At 55.8% G+C, this 20,749-nt stretch overlaps 1 protein-coding gene across 10 annotated transcripts in view; it reads right to left on the bottom strand.

The window, feature by feature from the left end:
* EIPR1 (EARP complex and GARP complex interacting protein 1) overlaps window positions 1–20,749 on the bottom strand; it is an 84,409-nt gene that overhangs the window by 43,539 nt on the left and 20,121 nt on the right. The gene's annotated exons all lie outside the window — the stretch shown is intronic.

Below are 20,749 nucleotides of genomic sequence, written 5' to 3'. Positions count from 1 at the left end.
CCATCAGCCAGTGTCTGGGTGGCAGACACTAGACTCGAGTCCAAACGTGCAGATCCCAGTGGACAGGATCGACCCTTCACTGTCTCAGAGAAAAGCTTCCACTGAAAACAGGGTCAGACGCTGCAGGATGGTGGAGACACACCTCCCACCTCGGGAGCCCGACCTCTAAAAACAGATGCATCTTACTCAAAACGTGCAATGCAGGACCCTGCACTTACGGAAAGTCTGTGGGGAACAGGGCTTCTCAAAGGAGGGTCCAGGACCTTCCGTCGGCCATCCTCTCACAGGACGAGAGGGGCGGGGGGCACAGAGGGACTCTCCAAAACTCACAGAGCACAGTGTGAACGTGGCCCCACCCTCCGCGCAGCCTAGCATCCCCCCCAGGCCACCACGTCCCCGTACAGGGACGGATGGGCGGGCAGCCACCCTGCTGTGGCCACGGGGCATCCCCCAGGCCGTCCACAGCCACCACCTCCCCCAATTAAAGGCACCCTTCAAACCCACGAGCCTCTCACACAGCTCAGCTTCCTGCAGCTTTAACTGCCCACTGTGCTCTCTTCCCAGAACAGAACTGCACTATGGCTGTCCCCCTGGCTGGGCGGGGGACACGGGAGGACGGCCCCTCTGCTGCCCTCCTTCCTGGCCTCTGGGCGCCCACTGCTTTGCCTCCCTCTCAGCCACCCCTCTGCCACTGAGCCTTTTATCCAGGTTACATCCCAGACTTGGATTTTAAACCAAAGGACGCCAGCCTCAGAATGTCCTTTCCCTCTGTGCGGGTGGGGTGACACGACCGAGAGATGATGCCTCCGCAACCAAAGGTGGGAACTGGGGCAGGAGGTGGACAGCTTGGGAGGCGGGCGAGGCCCAGGAGCAGCCCTGGGTCCTCACCTGCCTGGCCTGGGCACCTGGTGTAACAGGGAAGATGCTATTACAAGTTCATCACCAAAAGGATGTTGCCAAAAAACTTAAATTACATATAATGGCCCATCTCTGGGAAGCCTGCCTCCAGGTAATAAGCATGAAGCTAAAATACCTTTGTTTAGCGCCCAAGAAACCTCCTGACCGGGCCCACCTGTGAGTGACTGCAGGCGGAAGAAATGAACACGTCCCTCCAGAGGCTCACGGGAATCGGGAAGGACTTGGCTTTCCTCCCGGCCCTCAGGTAGAGGAGTCTGAATTCTAACTCAGGCAAGATGCGTCTCTGGGGCACAAGCCCACCATCTTCTCGGTCTGCTGGCTTTGCACATAAAGTCGCTATTCCTGCCCCAACTCCTGCTCTCTCGCTTGCTGGCCTGTCGTGCCGCGAGCAGAAGGACCTTGGCCCGGGACAGGGGGAGCGTGGGAACCCGCCCTCCTGCTCCCCACCGGCGCCCCGGCTTCGCTCCACCTCAGCTTTCCCGCCCCTGCCGGCAGCGCTGCAGGCCCAGGCCCAGGTCCCCAACCCAAGGCCTCATCCTTGAACCCGCAGCGATGCTGACTGCAGCCCAGTTTTCACGGGCAGCCGCCCGTCCCCCCACAGCACCACGGACGGGATGCACGGCACACGTCCCCGTCCAGCACTGAACCCGCACCTCTCATCACCCCGGCTCCCCGGGGTCCCATCTCCACCAACAGCGCCAAGGCCACTGCCCTCCTAGCATCAGGTATCATGCACCTCCAGAACCTGCCAACAGCTCTGGCTGGACGGCCCCCAAGTCCTCCCACGGCCGCCATGCGTGCCCCCTGCTCTGCCCCCTCCCCGGCCCCCAGCACTGGTCCCTGAAGGCACATGCCCGTCCGCGGGGGGGCAGGCCGCGAGGACCTGTGCTCCCTCAAGTCCCGCACACACCACGCAAGCAGCAGCTGGACAAATAGCCTCGGAAAGGATGGTGGGCGAGCCACCCCTCCCCTGCTCTTGGTCACGCGTCCCCCCGTCCTTAGAGCCGGGCCTGCAGGGCCCTCCAGGACCCAGCCCTCCAGCCTCCCGCCTCAGCAGGCAGCCCGGCTGCTTCCCGCTCCCGGCACGGCCGGCCTGGCCTCCACGCTGTCTGCACCTGGCCACGCAGACACCGCCGTGCTAGGCCCCGGCAGCTCCTGGAGAGATGCCCCCAGATCTGCGCCCTGTGCACACGCGGCACACGCACGCGCTGACACCCTCCCCTCAGCTGCAGGCGCTCACGCTTCACGGCCTCGAGCAGCCTGCCCCAAGCACACCGCGCCCCGCCTCGCAGACCCCGGCCTTCTCTCTCTGCAACCCTCCCTCCTGACGCTCTCCTCCACTAGGACCTGCACCTGCTTGCACATGCGGCTCGCCCTCCTCGCGTGTCCGGTCCAGCGCCGCCTCCCCGCTCTCGACCAGGGCCGGCAGGTGGAAGCGCCCAGGACAGAGCTGAGGGGTCATTATCATGTCACGTAAAGCCCTCGGAAGACGGTAAGGGACGCAGAACCCTTCTTTAAATGCAAAAGGATACAAAACGATGACCCCTTATATTAAAGATGCTATTTTGCCACTAACGTGTGGTGGGGGATCAGGTACGGAGCACTGTGATGTGGAAAGTCAAACGTTCCCGGGGACCTAAAACACAGTCGGGAGAAAATCCCTTCCCCTGAGACGTGGCCGCAGCGATCCACCCCGGCTGAACCTCTTTAGGAATGTTTCCTGAAGGTTATTAACTGCGACCAGGGCTTTGTAACAGCTGCGCCACCTGGCCACTCGTACTGAATTTAAGGTGCCTCAGGGTCCGCCAAGGGAAGGTGATGGGGGCGGGGCGAAACAGGACCCAGGGAAGGCGGCGAGGGAAAGAGGACGAGACGCGGGGGCAGGAGGCCTGGGACGCAGAGCCCACGTCGCTGGTCCTCCTGGGACCGACCAGGCTAATGGCCCCTGGACCACGCGTGTCTTTCTGCCTTGACTAAGCGAGAGGGACAGGGAGAAAGGCCGCCTCTCCTCTTAGCGCTACAGGCCAGGCCGGGAAGCAGGGCAAGTGGCCAGGGCTGGTGAACCTCTCCGCACGCGGGGAGACGACCCTTGGCTTTCCGATCAGGAGGGAAAACAGGCTTCACATTGGCTTCTGCTCGAGCTCCTGAGGTTCCCCAGCTCCGGCTTCCATGAAGACGACCGGTGGCCCTGAAACCCAGCGTCCGCAATGAGGAACGAGCCCCCGCCGGGCCTGGGTGCCGGCGCCCGCAGCGGTGGGGACGGCAGGCGCGGGGGACACAGCTCAGAAGAGTCACAGTCACACCCAGCATCCCTACACAGACACCTGGAGGTCAAGAATTCAATTTTTTTGTCATTAGGATTCACATCGAGGCAAAATGGGATGCCGTCTTAGGTGAAGAGCGCACAGCTCATGACATACCTGAGTGCCCTCTCTGTATCAGATGCTGCTAGGCACTGATTATTTATCATTTTTAACCTACCTGCTTTCAAAAGGGATCTAGGAAAGATGGCTACTTGCTAAATGCATAATGATATAGATCAAAATAATATCATAAAAAAGATTTATCTTAAAAATAGTCTTATCTAAATACAATGCTTATCTCCCGTTAAGACAACAGATTTAAAAATAACCAGCGTGAATGCATGTTCACGGGCAGAGTGTTTAAAATGCACGTGGGGTGACACCACGCGGGAATGTGGGTGAGCATCTGGGCCAGACCCTCTCCACAGTCTCTCCTCTTATCCGCACACCAGACCCGCCAGTTATTATCTTTTTATATCGTGGCATTACTATCATTTTGGAAACAGCAAAACCACAATTCTTAAATATCAGCCATTTCCTGGACGTCCTTGGAGAGAATGTAATTGGGTATTAGCGTGCGGGGTGGTTGGGGCCGGCCCGCGTGCACAGCCGAGGAAGGGGCACGGTCCGCATCCAGGAGGCCCCCTGCCCGACTCCAAAGCCGTCTGTGCTGTGTCTTGCAGCCACCCCAGGGGCACTGCCCAGGCACCCACTGCTGGACAAGGCGGTGGCCTCGGGCCCACTGCGTCCTGCTCTCTGAACGAGGTCTTAGCTACCCGTTGATGCGCTTGGGGATGGCTCAAAATGCCTGCCGCCTGGGCCAACTGTGGAATACTCTGGTTGCAGGGAAGGCCGGGGATGAGACCTGCACGGGGAACTCGGGGACCCTGATGTGTGGCCAGGCTGAGGAAGATCGCAGGCCTGATACGATCGAGCTGCTCCTTGCGCCACCACGAAGGTGGTGAAGGGCTTTCCTTTACAGCTGGCTACTGTGTGACCCACCACGAGCACCTCTCTCCTCGCCACAACGACCTTGACAAGTAGGTGCTGTTACTCCTCCTTTACAAATAGTGATTCCAAGCCTCAGAGAACCCAAAGAACTTCCCCAAAGTCACACAGCTTCGTGGAGGGCTGGAATTCAAACCCAGGTTCATCTGACTCTACCAACACCACCCAGGCTCCTGTGATGAACAGATAACAACCTCCAAAACAGTCCTCAGCTGCGTCATGGCAACTTCTGCCAAGATGATGACAACAGCAGGGAGAGATGAAAGTATTTACTTCTTTATTTCTTTATAACGGATTACTGTGGACAAAGTTTGTCTGCCCCTCCAAATTCAGTGTTGAAATCCTAACCCCCAATGCGATGGTGTCAGGAGGTGGGGGCTTTGGGAGGTGGTCAGGTCATAAGCAGAGCCTCGTGATAGGGTTAGTGTCCTTGTAAAAGAGACCGCGCGCCCCTTCACCATCTGAGGACACTGTCTCTGGGTGAGGAAGCGGGTCAGCGCCTTGACCTTGGGCCGCCAGCCTCCAGGACTGTGAGAAATAAGTGTGTGTTGTTTAGAAGCCACCCAGCCTGCGGTATTTATACAGCAGCCTCGATGGGTTAAGACAGGATTCAACTCTCACCAAATATCAATATAATACAATCTGAGACAGAGATAGGAGGGGGAATGTTTTGCAAAAAAATTAAAACTACACATAAACCTTAGTTGCTAAATTTAGGGAAAAAACAGCCATCATTAGGGAAAAAAACAACAAAAAAAAAGAGTCGTTTCGTCACATTAAATAAGACTAGCCATTCTAAACCAATTATATTAAAAACCGTCAGTTCAAATGTAGGCTTCCAGGAGAATAAGCAATGTGTTCTTCCTCCACTGTGTGAGTTTCCTGACCCCTGCCATCCTTCCTCAGCGCTTCGTCTCCTTTCATTCCATCACAGAACAATCTTTGAGAAATTATCGCATCATGAATCTACAGACTGATGACATGATTTGATGAATGACTTAGCTCAGGACATTCTGATACACAGAGCCTTGCCACCGCCCCCAGCGCCACCTGCCAGGTCACCCCAACGAGAATGCCCAGGGCCATTCGGCAGACGCTCGGTCAAGGGCATCGTGCCCCAGTCAGAGGCTTCCTCCACAGTGAGAGCCCTGGGAAGGCCTTCCGAGTGCTTGGTAATGAGGATGAAATTGTCCTGCAGCCTGTGCAGCACCAAGGAGGGCCCCGGCTAGAAGGGAAATGCCTCCGGCTTTTCCCTCACGGCAAGGCTGCAGGCTCCACAGTGAGCCAGCACCGCCTCCCTCGGGTCCTGCCATCCCAACACCCACGTGGGCTCCAAGAAAAGCAGCAGAAAGCCGGGTCGACGCGCACCCCCGGGGCTGGTCACCACGTGCACCGCAGCTCTACAACCTCTGTGGACACTCAATGCCCCATCCTCCTGGGTTTACAGGGAAGCGTGGCTCTCACAGGTGTGAGAACAGGTGTCTCCAGGCAGTGGGTAAACTTTCCTATCGCTCCAGGTAAGAGCTACCCACGCGATGAGAAATGAGTTGTTACTTTAAGGCAGTGGTCAGGTCACCCGCAACTTTATCGCAGGCAACTCTGCCTCTCCAGACCCCACCACTCCGATGCCTCGAGAGCTCCTGCACTGTGGGGGGAGTTAACAGAAACCACAGACCGCTCGGGAAGGTGTTTCTTCTTTGAATTTAATCAAATGCAACAGTGGCTATTTGAACATCACAGACTCCAAACAGAGAGAGGCCACCCCGTCAACCAGGCCAGTGGCTGTGGTCTTGGCCACACAGACGTTGTGTTGATACATATACACACGTAAATATGTGGAAAATGGATGCTGTGGCCTTAAAAAAGACAGGTATGGAACTCACAGGTCAGGGCTAGCTATGGCCATTTTACTGGCGGCTGGCGTGCGGGCCGGAGCCCAGCCTTGCGGATGTCAGGGGGCACCTGCTGCTCCCCTGGATCCACCTGCCAGGCTTTCCCTGCATCCCAGGAGGTAAAATTCATCCCAAGGAACGGACAGCTTCCAAAGCCATCCCGATACGACCTCAGGTCTTACGATCTTGGCTGTGTCTGCAAATTGGCTCTGGGCTAAGGGCCCTCCCACTGCAGTTTCAGGGCCACAAGGCACACTCCATGTCCTCCGAGTAGCTGTGTGCCCCTCGATCTGCTCTATGGGCACCCTCAGGGGGTCAGGCTGCGCCACCCCATCACTAGCAATGGAGACAGGGCTGAAGCCCCAGGGGGTCCTGCCCCCGCTGGCAGGGGAGAGAGGACCCCCCCCCCACACACACACACACACGCCCCCGACCACGGTGGGAGGGATGCCCGGGCCCCCCCCCCCACAGGGTCACCACCTCCTCGCGCAGGATGGCAGCAAAACCGGTGCCGGCCACTCCCTCCCTTGCTGCATCCAGACCTGTCTGGAGTCACAAAGGGAAGCCCCGCCGGCCACACGCGTCCTTGTCGATATCATCCCCAGGCACGTGGCCACGGAGCTCTGCCGTGGCCCCAAATCCTCTCTCCGAGCAGCTCCGCGAGCCTCCGCTTTCCCCGTGGCACGCTGCCGGTGGCCCTGCTGCACGGCTCCGGGTCCACGGTCTCTTCCAACAGCTCCGAGACCAAGTGCCACAGGCACAGGGAACCCATGGAGCGTCTCCTCGCGTGTGCAGCTCCTTTTCCCGGAATAGAGCCCTAAGGCATATTCGGGGTTTTCTTCCCGACGGGCAAAGCATACGGCTGACGTCTACCTCACAGCCCCTACAATCACCGTCTGTGCACACGCTTTCAGCCTCAGAAACAGCAATATTCTCTCCCTCTCCCCGTTTCCCTGTCTCCCTCTCTCTCTCTCTCATGCAGAACACACACACGCAGAGCCTGCAGCCCAGCTCTTCTCTGGTCCTGCCAAATCGTGAAACACAGACGTCCTAAGAGCTTACAGGAAATCTCACGTGTCCCTGAGATGTCACTCAGCGAGCAGGGACCAAAGGCACATGGGCGCCAGCTCAGCCCGGCTCCGGCTGTGGGCGATCCCGGGGCCCCTCAGGCGCTCGGGGCTCGAGTCCCACACACACACACACAGTGGAAAGGTCAGACAGCTGGTCTCCACGGCGCCTCGCGACTGAACCCTTCAATTCCCCAACCCCAGGATGGGGCGCAGCAGGCAAAGGGCAAACCTCCGTGCAGGGCCAACCACGGCCGGATCACACAGGGACAGCTGCAGCCACGGCGCACTGCCATTCTTATCCATCAACAGAGTTCAGTTCCGCAGAGTTCCACCTAAAACCCAAGGGATCTCAAGCAAAACTCCTGGCCTCTCAGTGTTCACATCTGCAAGACGAATGTCCCTGGTTATGCTAAGGTAGTTTAAAAATGTCAAAATTCCAATACTGTTCGGTCAGTTCAAAAGACAGTTTCGCCCACGACATGTGCATCTCCTGTTTGTACCCAGACGGCGGCTGACACGCGTGAACGACTGACTTCCAGTAACTCTGCCGGAGCGTCCTCTGCTCCCCAGGCGCCCCCGCCTCTCCCTGACGCCGACGCGTGTCCGTGGCAGGACATCCACACACCTGCTCCACTCTCACAAGCGTGTTCATAATCAGTCCCTCAAAAGCCTGCTCAGGCGTCACCGACGGTCAAGGGCTGTGTCCTCCCCTCACACTCCAACGTGCATGTGTTCCTACAGGTCAAGGTCAAGCGGACTGTGGGTACTTACCCAACACCCCGTCACAGCCCCCGCCTGCCAACACCAAGCTGCGTCGAAGAAAGAATCACCCAGAAAACAAGAAGCTGCATGTCACCCACTTATTTCAGGACTAAGGTAGAAAAGTCCCTGTCACACAAGCACCTGGTACTCGGACGATGTGTGTGTAAGCCTGGTGTCACCAGGCACACCTTCTGTGGAAACACCTGTGCCACAGGTCACAGCGCTGAGCGGGCAAACAAAGCCTATAAACCCGTAATTGGTAGCAGCTCCTGCGGTCACCCCAGATCATCCCTCTGATCACCCTTCATCACGAGATCCTGTTCTTCAGTGGCCCACGTGAGTTCCCAAAACGTGGAAAATCTCCGAGTCCATCCTGATGAATGAGATGGGCAACCCGGCAGGACAAAACCACGAGGAGCCTGGACTACTGCATAAGTGCAGAGAGACACAGTCCTGGAAGGTGGGGAAGCTGACCTCATCTTTTTTTTTTCATTTATTTATTCATTTTCATTTTTGGATGCATCAGGTCTTAGACGCAGCATGCAGAATCTTCAGCGTGGCATGTGGGATCTTTCATAGCGGTGTGCAGACTTCTCTCTAGTTGTGGCATGCGGGTTTTCTCTTCCCTAGTTGCAGCAATCGAGCTCTCTAGTTGAGGCACAAGGGCTCAGTAGTTGTGGCATGCAGGCTTAGTTGCTCTGTGGCATGTGGGATCTCACTTTCCCGACCAGGGATCCAACCCGCGTCCCCTGCATTGCAAGGACGGATTCTTTACCAGGGACGTCCCAGCTGACTTCATCTTCATGCTGTTCTCAGTTGGGTTCCAACATTGTTCGGGGTGTGGCGGTCACACATTTCAGGATGTGAGGCTTCTACTCTGTTTAAGATGATAAATTACCTCATTTTTAAGCACCCCATCTGGGATCAGCAACATGGTTCTTAGCAAGAAACAGTCGATGTGATGGAGACAGGCCCCCTTCCTCAGCAAGCAGAGCTGGTCACTCAGCTCTAGGACCTCCGCCCCCAGATGGCTAAGGACGGCCACTCAAACGTGGGGCCTCTCCTGACTGGGTCGCTGGGCCCAAGGACGCACTCACTCCTTCCAGCTGGGCCAGCTCATTTCCGAGTGATTCATGACCACCCCGGGCTCACAACGCTCTGCAGGCCCGCGAGTGAACACACCTGAGCCGTGTTAGCTTAAAAACCAAAGAACTCTTGGGAAAGTATTTCTGGCCACATTATATTGGTTTGACAATTCATACCTCTTACTTTCAACTCAAAGATTGGCCAAGTGTAAGCTCAGAGTGATAAAATAAGATGGTAAGACAAAAATGAAGTTACAAACCGGTGTGCAAGGCAGAAAGAGACACAGATGTAGAGAACAAACATATGGACACCAAGCAAGGAAAGCACGGGGGGCTGGGAGAAAATGAACTGGGAGATTGGGATTGCCATACATACATTACGAATAAGAAAAAAAATGTCAAATTGTGCACTTTAAATACATGCAGTTTATTGTATGTCAATTGTGTCTCAATAAACGTTCTTAAAGGAAAAAAAACTTTTTTTAAATGAAGTTACAAGTGGCAAGGAATGATGAATAATCTGAAATCTGTGGATACTCAACTTCACCACGTAAAGCATCTTGGGCGCTGCATGCGGCAGGTGTTTCCATGAGGAACACGAGGGAATAAAGACAAAGGCAGAGACTCAGTCTGAAGCCCTCACTCTGAGACAGGCTGGACAGGAGGCGGAGAGGCAGCCGCCGAGGAGATAAGAGGACCAGCACGGAGCCCGGGGGCGGGGAGACTGCTGGGCCGACAGAGTAGAACCCAGGAGGACGGGCTGCACAGCATCTCCAGAGCGGGAAGGAAACGGAAACCCTGCGCCGAAGAACCCCACAGTGACTCGAGGGGGATTCTGGATCCAGGCGTTTGGAATCCTCGTGGCACACAGCAGAAGAAATTAATTTCCCTGAACTCCGCCCGGAGTCCAACGCAGGTGCCGGCCAGCATCTGGCGGGAGCATCGTGGGATCCGAGGGGGGGCAGGAGCCCTGCCTGACGCCCTGCCCCTGCTGGGGAAGCAGGATGGTGCCGCCCTCCCGGATCACGGGGAAAACTGGTTTTAAAGTAGAGAAAAAGAATAAACATCAACACTTTGGATGACTTGGTTCTTCCTAGAAGGATCAGTCTCCTCTCAAGTCACTCAGTAAAATGAACCCTGTCGACACGTGCAGCAAATGGTGAACTGTCACCTACAAGGTTCCCCAGGAATTAGAAGGCCTCCCTCCTCCAAACCCAGACCCTCGGCTTGGCCAGGCCGCCCCATCCTCCTCCCAGCCCCGAGGTTTTCCTTTTTCCTTAGTTATTTCTGCGTGGCCTCTTCTCAGCACACTGACGGGATGCAGGCCTCACAGGCTGCAGGAAGCTGGTCCGGCAAAGCCTGGGAAACGACGGCTGGATGCAGGAACGGGGACAATGAGGGGACGTCCAGGAGAGCTGGTGCTGGCCCCAGGGCCCCGCTCATCTCTGGCTCCCCCGCATTCGTGTCCACGGCCACGCCGCTGCAGGGACACCGTGTAGGGCCGGTCCTCCCCGCCCAACCATGAGCTCTGTGCAGGCTGGGGTCTCCTCCGGACACAGCGAGGGGTGGCCGGCACGTGGGACCCTGAGGGGCCCGACAAGGAGGGGAATGGGCTGGGCCTCCGTGTCCCCCCGCAGACCTAGGGTGGTAACTGGAGGTGACCCAGCATGGCTGTGCAAAGTGGTCACCGTCACAACCAAGTGATGTCACAACCGCCGGGGTGGGGCCTCCCTCAACCCAACACAGCGGGTGCGGGGGACGTCAGCTGCATCCACAAAGAAGAGATGAACGAGAGGGCACATCCATCATGACGCCCTCGTCTGGGCGGAGCTGGAAACCACACCAGGGACTGGCCTGGCGGGAGCCTCCCTGGTCCCCAGAGCATCACAGAGGCCGGCCCACAGCAGTGCCGGGACCCGCTCCCACCCGGAGGCCACAGCACTGCTGTCGTCCGACCCCACCCCCAAAGCTGACGGCTCTGCAGCCCGAACACCAGTGACGGTGGGAGGCCCCGCTATCCCCCCATGTGGCCACCTCGGACCCGAGGAGCCTGGGTCACATGCTGGGTCCCTGCCACAAGGGAAACCGGAAACTGGATTTATTTCCATAAGGGGAAACGGGACTAATAACCTAGGAACCTCCGCCAACTATAGGAAGACCATTCAGAAGGTGATGAGCAGCCCGAAGTGAGTCCAACGTCCCTGACATGATTTTTGAGGGTTCTGCCCCGGGCACAAGGGAAGCCACGTAAGACAAGTGATGGAAACCAGGGCCTGGGATCCCGGAGGAGCTCTGCCCTCTGCTGGCCGAGCCCACTGTCCTGTCTCCTCACCTGAACTGCTCTCTCCTAGTTCAGAACGGTGTGATTCAGCGGAGACAGAAACACAAAGCAAGTGTGAGACCCAAGTAAACACTTACCGCTTGTTTTTAAGTGGAAGATTTTTTAATTTTATATAATTACACTGGATTGAATAACGGAGAATAATTATCATAAAACCCCATCATTCAAAACTGATTTGCAGAAACAGTTTCAAGGTTTAAAATGAAGACTTTCTGAGTTGCCATGCTTTTCCCGTTTTTCTAACTCTGTAACTCTGACATAAGGAACTGTCCCCAAGCGCAGAGGTAGGGACACCGACCTGAATGGCTGAAGCAGCCCCAGGGCATGAGGGCAGGTGGCACTAAACGTAAAGTGGTACAGAGGGAGGTCAATGCAACAAAATAAATTTCTATTTTTTAACTAAAAGTAGGAAAGACAGAAACAAATAAAAATAAAAATATATACATATATAGAAAATAACACATCTGATGTCAATGTATATAGAGAAAACCTTAAAATAATTATATTTTTTAAGTGAGTGCAAAGAAGTTTTCTTCTTTCAGCATAGAAGGTTTCTGTGCTTCTCTGGAAGTAGACTTGAGAAGTTTTGTATGTAAAGTGTAGTACCTAGAGCAAACACCAAGAAAACAATACAAAGCAGTATATTCAAAAACATCATAAATAAATTAAAATGGATTTAAAAAAATGTTCAAGTAACCCAGAGGAAGACAAGAGAGGGAAACAGAGTGACAAGAAGCAGAGAAACAGAAAGCAGATAATAAATGGCCTCCTGCAGCCCTAACACACCAGTAACAAATGTAAACGGTCTAAACACATCAACTAAAAGGCAGAGACCTGCAGAATGAAGAAAACACACACACACACACACACACACACACACACACACACACACACACACACACCAGCTATACAACGTCTACAAAACAACTCACCTGCAAAAACACAGGGTGTCCTGTGTAAGAGAGGCAGGGTGGGGCTTCCCCACAGCCGGTGCTGCCCAGGACCAGGGCAGACACCTCCCACTGGCGCGAGGATGAAATTCATCAGCTCACACCCTCTCCTCATCTAATAACACCCATCCTGCTTTTTAACAGGAGGGGAGTCGTGACGGAGATGGTGGCAGTGAACCGGGAGAGGATCAAAGCATCGATACAGACACTTCCTTAGAAAAGTCTGCTTCCTTGAACTGGACTGCACTGCTGGGCCAGGGAAGCTCTAGAACATTCTGTCTCTAGCACAGCCCCCTGGGGACGGGAGGAGGGGGGCACCCAGCCATCAGCCTACACACCCAGGTGATGGCATCACCGAGCGTAGGTGTCAAGCAGCACATTCTGCGGGAGGGCGAGACCAGAAGCACACTGTTCGTTCAGAATTAGGTCAGGGGTTCAGGGGCCACTGCAGACAGACGACAGAAATAGGTATTTGTGGTGTTTTCTTCCCTAGAACCTGAAGAACACCAACAGTTCCCAAAGAATAGGATATTCAGGGTATTGTAGAAATCTTTCTTTCTTCATGTTTTCGTTAGAAAGAGGAAAAATACCAGTAAGTCCTCAAAGGTTTTTTAAAGTCTTGATAATTATAAAATAATAAATTAATCTGAACTTCAGAGTACGTTTGTACTATATGACACAGAACACATAAACAATCTGTAGGGTCCACTTGCACTTGGGTACGACGCCTCTCATAAGTATATAAACATTTTAAATTCATTTTCATGTATTAAACTTTGGTACACTGTCTCATGATTCTTTTCCCCGCAAGCATCAGACTTATTTTTCAAACAAACCAGCCTAGTTTTCTACCTATTAATCGAAATAATCACTGAGGGAAAAGCAGATTTATCTTGGAAACTTGATTGTGATATGTCATCTACAAGACCCTGAACAACTTTCTCACCTATAACACCCGGTTTATGATGATGTCTACACTCAGAAAACCACCAGACATAGCAGCTGAAATAGCGTGAGAAGTGCTTTGGAAGCTGCACAGCACTGCGCAAGCGTCAGGTCACCGTCCGGGCACAGGGAGAGGCTCTCTGCCTTCTGAGCTGTAACAGCTGACAGACCGGGAGAAACAAAGGATTTTCTTCTCCTTGGTCTTATCTTATACACTCTCAGATTAGTCTGATTTTCAAAAGCAATCTATGATTTTCAAAAATGCACTAATTACTAATTCTGCATCTCTTAGTAACTTCCCTACACACAGTTTACTAATTCTTTGGATGTATAATCTAGGATCTGAAATTTACATAGAGTTTTGCAGAAAACGTACATAGATTTAGGAAATCCATGCAGATCTTATCCTGGTGCCATTCCACCCAGGATCAGGTCCCATAAAACAGTCAAGGGGTCTGTTATAAATAAGAAAGTAAAGTAAGATTCTGTACTGATTCTCCTTCCAAAAGCAAATGGAAAACTCATGCAAAGACCCTAAATTCTTCACAGTGTCATAAATTTCATATGAAAGCAAAGTGGCGATTCTGACGTAGGTCAGTAACCAAAGGCATGAATTACTGAATCTGGCCAACTCAACGGGCTTTCAACAATTTTGGGATCTGCAACTCAATGATGGGTGATGACCTAGAGGGCTGGGGTAGAGAGGGTGGGAGGGAGGGGATATGGAGATATGTGTATACATACAGCTGACTCACTTTGTTGTACAGCAGAAACTGGCACAACAGTGTAAAGCAGTTATACGCCAATAAAGATCTGAAGATAATTATTTAATTAATTAATTTAAAAAAACAAATTGGGATCTGGAAATGACTTGTTTTAACATTTTTTAAAAGATTTTCAGAAATTAATGATAGACAATGTTTTGTTTTGTTTCATTTTGTTTTGTGGGTGTCAACTACAAAATAATCCCAGGAGGTCAAGGACTTGGTTTTGTTCACACTTCAAACACAGGAGGAGGCTGAGTATTTTAAATCTGGAAACAGCCTGATATTCTCTAAGTTTCACCTCTTTCTTCCTTCCATTTAATTCAAAGAACACTGAGACTCAGGACAGGGCAGACACGCCTCCCAAACCATCACCCTCCATCAAGTCCAGGGGTGGGCACGACACGGAACTTGCAGAATCGCAGGGCTGGACCGCAACTGAAGGATCACAAGGCCGGGTCACCCGACAGACCCGGGACGCCCTGCAGCGCAGGTGGGCATGGGCATCAGTGTCCGCTGGATACCTGCAGGGACAGACATCTGCCTTCTTCAGGGGTGGTCCACGTGGTCTCTGCTCTGACAGCCACTGTGACCCCTCGCCCTGCAGCTCCCACAGACTGGCCGATCACAAGCGCCCTGCTCGGGCCACGAGACACAGTCGTTCCCTCCTCTGAACCCGAAGACGAGCCCCCAGGCCCCCCGGGTTCTGCCTCCCTGAAAAGAGCTGGGGCCTCTGCAGGGGCCTGCACAGGCCCTCCCGGCCACCACGTATCGGGGACAGAGGCTACGCTGGCGCTGCCGTTCAGGCGGCCGTGGCGTAGAGCTGAGTTCACAGAAGATATCCCCCGGTTAGGCCACATCCTCGCTGAGGGGGGAGGCTTCTTTCCAGTGCGCAGTTCACTGTCTGGACCCAGTTACGAGCCTTTTCAGGGACCCCTCCAGACATACTCTGGGAGATTCCGACCCCAGGTTCCCATGCTCCTCCCAAGGGCCCACTTCTGCCATTCAGGGTGTGTTCATCCTTTTCAGGGCGTGTCGGTAACACACCCCTAAACTTGAAGTTTTATCCGCAGCTTGCAGGTGAGGCCCGGGTGGGGGAACCACAGGACCTCGGGGAGAAGGACCGTGACAATCACGTCCCAACACGAGGCCAGGAACCGGGTGATGACCGCCGCCGGCTGCACCCCACGAAGCAGCCTCACGTCCCAGGGGCAGAAAGCACGCCCCTCAGAGCACCAAGGGCCCGCGAGTCACAAGCCCTGCCACGCAGCAGACACACAAGTCAACGGATGGCGAGGCAGGTGCCACATCTGCCGCATCCCTCACTCTGCTCAGCCCACCATGCAGGGCCCCACGGGAAGCAGCCTCCAGGACCCCGATTCTCCCTCGGGCGGACACAGGGGCAGGAGGGCAGGCAGGGCGCCTCCAGGGGAAGGCCCCACCACCCTGTGACGCCCGTCAGGCCCTCGTCCACCACCTCCTCCTCTTATCCTGGCCGTTGGGTCCGAGTTCTCTCTCCTTTACTGACTAATCCCCGCCCCCCATTTTTTGGCTGTGCTGCGCGGCATGAGGGATCTTAGTTCCCCAACCAGGGATCGAACCCATGCCCCCTGCAGTGGAAGCGCAGTCTTACCCGCTGAACGACCAGGGAACTGCCTACTGACTAATCCCCTTGAAGGCTAGATCCACGCCCCATCCATCTTCAGCTCCTTAATGGCCAGAGCTGTGCCTAAAACCAGGGGCCCTAAAAAACCTGTGTCGAAGGAAAAGAGGGACAAAAAGGACTTGGGCAGACAGAGGGCTGGACAGGACCAGCTGAGCGACAGCGGCGACTGGGGGCACACGGACGGCTCCCCACCTTCCCGGCAGCCCCTCTTTCCTCTTCCCTCCCCTCTCTGCCCACCCTCCCGGAAGGACTACCTGGGGATGAATAGACAGCCAACCCCACCAGGGCGCCCACGGACCACAGCTCTGGGCAGGCGGGACCAGGGACACAGATCTGTTCCCGGGTGACTGTGTCAGGATGCCTGTCTCCAGACTCCAGGGAGAGGCTTGCTAATGGTGACAGGCTGAGCTCTCAGGACGGAGGGTGGAAAAGCCCCGGGGCCCGTGGGGTCTCCCTGGCACCTCCAGCCTCACCTGCCCGCCCCGTCTCACCAGAGCCCAGGGGCCACCGGAAAGATAAGGATTTCTGTGGGCTCTGTTTCTGCTACACACACACCCAGCAGCATGCTCTCTCCTTAAAGCCTCCCAGGGAAAGAGGGAGGTTTCTCTCTAGAACCAAGGATGGTCACGCACTTACAGATTCATTTCCGGGAGCAATAAAGCATGTGACTTTAAGATCACGTGCACACCCCCACGTGTGGTTCTGTGCTCACTCCGGAGCTCTCCTGCGTGTCCCCCCACCCAGGAGGCAGCACCACGGGGAGCTCGCTGCGGCCCTCTCCCGACACCCAGCCCAGAGCACCATGGGGGGGGGGGGGGCAGGCTGGCTTCGCAGGAGATGGACTGTGACAGGCAGAGGCTTGGCGGAAGATGCTCAAGGTGGAGAGATTAGCATGTACATCAGCCAGAAAACTGGAATCGTGCAGGCGGGGGCAGGGTGCGAGGGAGCCCCAGGGCTGGGCCATGCAGCGGGACAGGCGGGCAGAGGGCAGTTTAGGGCCAGCTCACGGAAGACATGGGACGGGGGGACGGCCCTCACACAGCACCGCCATCCCGTAATGACAGCCCCGCTTCACGGACGCAGACAGAGGCCCAGAGAGGGCCCCTAAGGGCTCCAGGTCAAGGGGGATACACAGGACGGGGTCCCAGGGCCCCGACGGAAAGGCAATGCTCTCGGCTGGCCGCGCCGCTCGTGGGCAGCTCTGCCAGCTTCTGAGAAGCCGAGCCGAGAGCCTGCAGCTGTGCTTTGCAAACTTGAGCTACAGGAGTCAAACTACTGTGGTCAAGGTGAGAACTGCAGGCCCAAGCTGGGCTCTGGGCAGGAGAGAGAGGAGACCACAGGCTCCTGGGGGACGGGGGGGATGCGAGGCCAGGATGAGGTCATCACAAGGGTCTGACCTTCACCCTCACCCTGGGGTCTTCGTCAGCAAGTGCCACAGGGCCCCTCAGGCCGCCCCCCATCCCACCCCCCACATACGCAGTCACAGCAACAGCTTGGCTTGTCCCCAAACGGCGGGCCTGGTGACGGGCCTGAGACGCTGGGCCCAGGAGGGCGGCCGCCGCCCGTCCGCCCGGTGCCCTCCTCAGCTCAGGGACTGGAGAGCAGCGCCGCCGCCCTGTCAGCCCTGCCCTGCGCGCGTTTCCCAAGGACCCTGCGCTGGCCCGACCTACAGTCTTCCTGGCACTCCACCTTCCTCTGCTGAGAAATCCATCCCGACCTGACGTGGGCTGCTCTCTGCTGAGCGCGGGGGCGCGAGACGCTGCCGGTAATACAGCCGCCCCTCACCCAGCCCTTCCTCCACGGGGGCGCGGGCTGAGTGAGCCAGGCCGCCAGCTCCACGGGAGGCTCCTAAGAGCCCTAACTCATCACCCCGCACGTCGTTCCACCTTTGCTCTCTATCTCGGGGTCACCTTATTTTTTTTTTTAAAGAGCCTCTGTTGGTCTTCCTGAAATTTCACCACCATATTGAGAAGATTTTTCTCATTTTCAGGGTACTTGCACCTTCTTTTGTAGAGACTATTTTCGCAGGGTTTTATGTCTAGCAAGTCACAGGACCACACAGTGGCGTGAATGACAATGACGGAGGAGCAGGAGCTGGGCCTCCTGCACCCTCGCTGTCACGGCCCCCTCCCCCGTTCCCTCCCGTCCCCCAGGGGTCTCTGAAAATGCAGATCGGACCCCGAGACCCACCTGGCTGGGGGGCTCGGTGCGTCATTCCAACCTGCCCTTCTGTGGCTGCCCCCCACCCCAGCCTCGGCCTGAACAGCCCTCCGCCCAGGAAGTCCTGCGCCTCCTGGGGACCAAGCACACCGCGTGGTCACCGCCCCGGCCCAGCTGCCCACAGAGGTGGGCACGGCGCCTCCGCCCTCCCCGCCAGCGACCTGTGTGTCTCCCGGAGCCCCCACCCCTGCCCCGCTCCTCCAGCTCCTCCGGCTCCTCCGGCACAGCAGGCCAGGGGGCGGGGCAGGCCACGCCCTCCCGGCCACGCCCCCATCGTGGACCTTCAGGCTGCGCCCTGGCCACGCCCCCTCCCAGCCACACCCCAAACAGCCTCAAGGTGAGCCACTCGAGAAAATGCCTCATTAAAATAGATGGCAGGCCTTCAGAGTCTCACCTCTAGTCGAAAACACAACGGCAAAGCATGTGCGGGGAGGCCTACCGTGCGGCCTCACAGGTGGAGCCGCTCCTGGGACACCAGGAATGTGCTGCGTCACGCACGCTGGTTACCTGCCACTCCTTCTGAGAACCTAGTCGGGATAGAACCTCCTCCCCAAACCTCTCATATAAATTTAAATAAACAAATCAAAGACTCCAGGGCGCTTAGGGGCTGAACTGTGTCCTCCAAAACTCACACGCTGAAGCCCTAACCCGGCACCTCTGAATGTGACCACACTGGCAGACACGGCCTTAAAGAGGTGATTAAGGTTAGATGAGGTCATGAGGGTGGGGCCCTGATCCGACAGGACAGAAGCTACCTGTCCACGTAAGAAAAGGGGCTTGGGACACAGCCAGGCCCAGAGGGACGACCACCGACCACCGCAGGACCAGGGAGAAGCCGAGGGGAGGGGCACGGGAGGAAGCAGCCCCCGACCCCGGGAGCTCCGACTGCAGCCCAGAGCTGCGACAGATACACTTCTACTGTTCACGCCTCCGCCCGTGGGGTCCGTCCTGGAGACCAGAGCAGACAGAGGCGGTGGCCAGGGCACAGCACCGCGGAAGGAACCACCTCGAGACAGGGTCCCAGCATCAGAAAGCCAGGGCAGCTGGCGGCCGGCTCGCCACACCTCCGGGGGGTGCCGGGCCGGGCACAGAGCAGGGGCCAAGGGCACAGAGCAGATCACCAGGCCGTGGAAGAGCGCAGCCAACGACACATCTGGGGTTGAGAGAGGAATCTGGCACAGTGTTTTTTACAGTCTTACTGGAAAAATTAATTCAAATTGGGCTTTGTCTAAGTACCCCCTCGTGGCCTGAAACCTGGAGAAAGAACCATAAACAAAGTGCACTGATAGATGACAGGGTATTAAGCTGTGAGGAGGTGTCCAGTGGGGAGCCCTGGGGACCACGTCTTATTTAACATCTTCATTAGTGATCTGGAAGGAGCAGTAAACAGCACATGAATTAAATTTCCAGATGATACTAAACTCGGAGGTGCTACAGAAAGTCAATGAGGACACAGAAACGGTGCAGAGGGGACCCCGAGGGGTGGGTCAGGCGTAAGGAACAAGCGGGATGCGTCTCCACAACAGCAGCGGGTTAGACCTGTGCGCTGTGTTCTGGAGCCTCACCTAATGTCCGTCAGATGACCGTGGGAGAGCACAGCAGGCGGCCCTGGCTGTCCGAACCCTCACTGTCCCAGCCCTCAATGCCCACCATCGGGAACCTGACGGATGCGGCACGGCTCAGGCGAACCCCCGTGGTCAGAACGTGCCTCCCCTGCTACTCAAAACTCAGAAGCCAGGAGCGGCTCTGGGAACATGCTGCCCGTCACCCCACTCGGTGCCCAGAGGAGTGACGCTGGCGGGTGCGGGGCATCTGGGACGAGCAACTGAGCACCAGGTCCATGAAGCACCACCTGCTTCCGCAGAGACAGCGGGGCCTGTGTCGGCCTCCGTGTCTCTCTGGCCTCTAAACCCCAATATCTGAACATCATTGCAAACATCACTCAAAAGTGGGGACCATTTATATTTCAATTCTTCACGACAAAAACCAACAAGAGGAAAACATCTTTATAACCAGGAATGTTTATGAAACCCCTGCCCAGAAACAACACCCTTGAAGCTGAAGGCCTGGGGGTCCGGTGCTCTGGAAGCGGGCTGCACAGATCCCAACCCCGGCTCCCCTGCTCCGCCAGCCTGTAATCACTGCAAGCAAGTCCTCGCTGGGAAACTGCACACAGAGCAGGATTAAACTAGATAAGCGGTGCACCCCTCGCTCACTGCACTGTCACCACAACAGCCAAGACGCAGGCACAACCCAGGGGCCCACCGACAGGTGAGCGGACACGTGAGTGGACAGAGGAGCTGTGGTGTGTGCAGTAAGCAGAGGGAAATCTTCCCCAGAGACAACGTGGATGGACCTGGAGGGCATTACGCAAAGTGAACTATGTCAGGTGGAGAAAAACAAGCACTGTACCATCTCACGTCTATGTGGGATCTGGGGGAAAAAAAAAGCACAAATACAGAGAACAGACAGGTGGTTGCCAGAGGTGGGGGGTGGCGGTGGGAGAAGTGGGTAAAGGGGTCGAAAGGTACAAACCTCCAGTTATAAGATAAACGGGTCCTGGTGATATACGTACAGCATAGATTATAGTCAACTACTGTTTTCTACATGTGAAAGTCGCTGAGAGAATTTAATAGTATATGTCTCAAATGATTATGTTGTACACCTGAAACTAACATAATATTCTATGTCAATTATACCTGAGACTGGAAACAACTCTAATAAACACAGAACTGGATAACTCACGAAAGGCACCGAGGCCAGCGCCGGGCACCTCAGTGTTAACCGGCAGGTGCCGTGGTCGACGCCAGCCTCGCGGGGCCTCG

The sequence above is a fragment of the Hippopotamus amphibius genome, chromosome 7 (assembly GCF_030028045.1).
Source record: "Hippopotamus amphibius kiboko isolate mHipAmp2 chromosome 7, mHipAmp2.hap2, whole genome shotgun sequence".
Lineage (NCBI taxonomy): Eukaryota > Metazoa > Chordata > Mammalia > Artiodactyla > Hippopotamidae > Hippopotamus > Hippopotamus amphibius.
The sequence above is the reverse complement of the archived record's forward strand: the minus strand, read 5'-3'. Positions and strand labels throughout refer to the sequence as shown.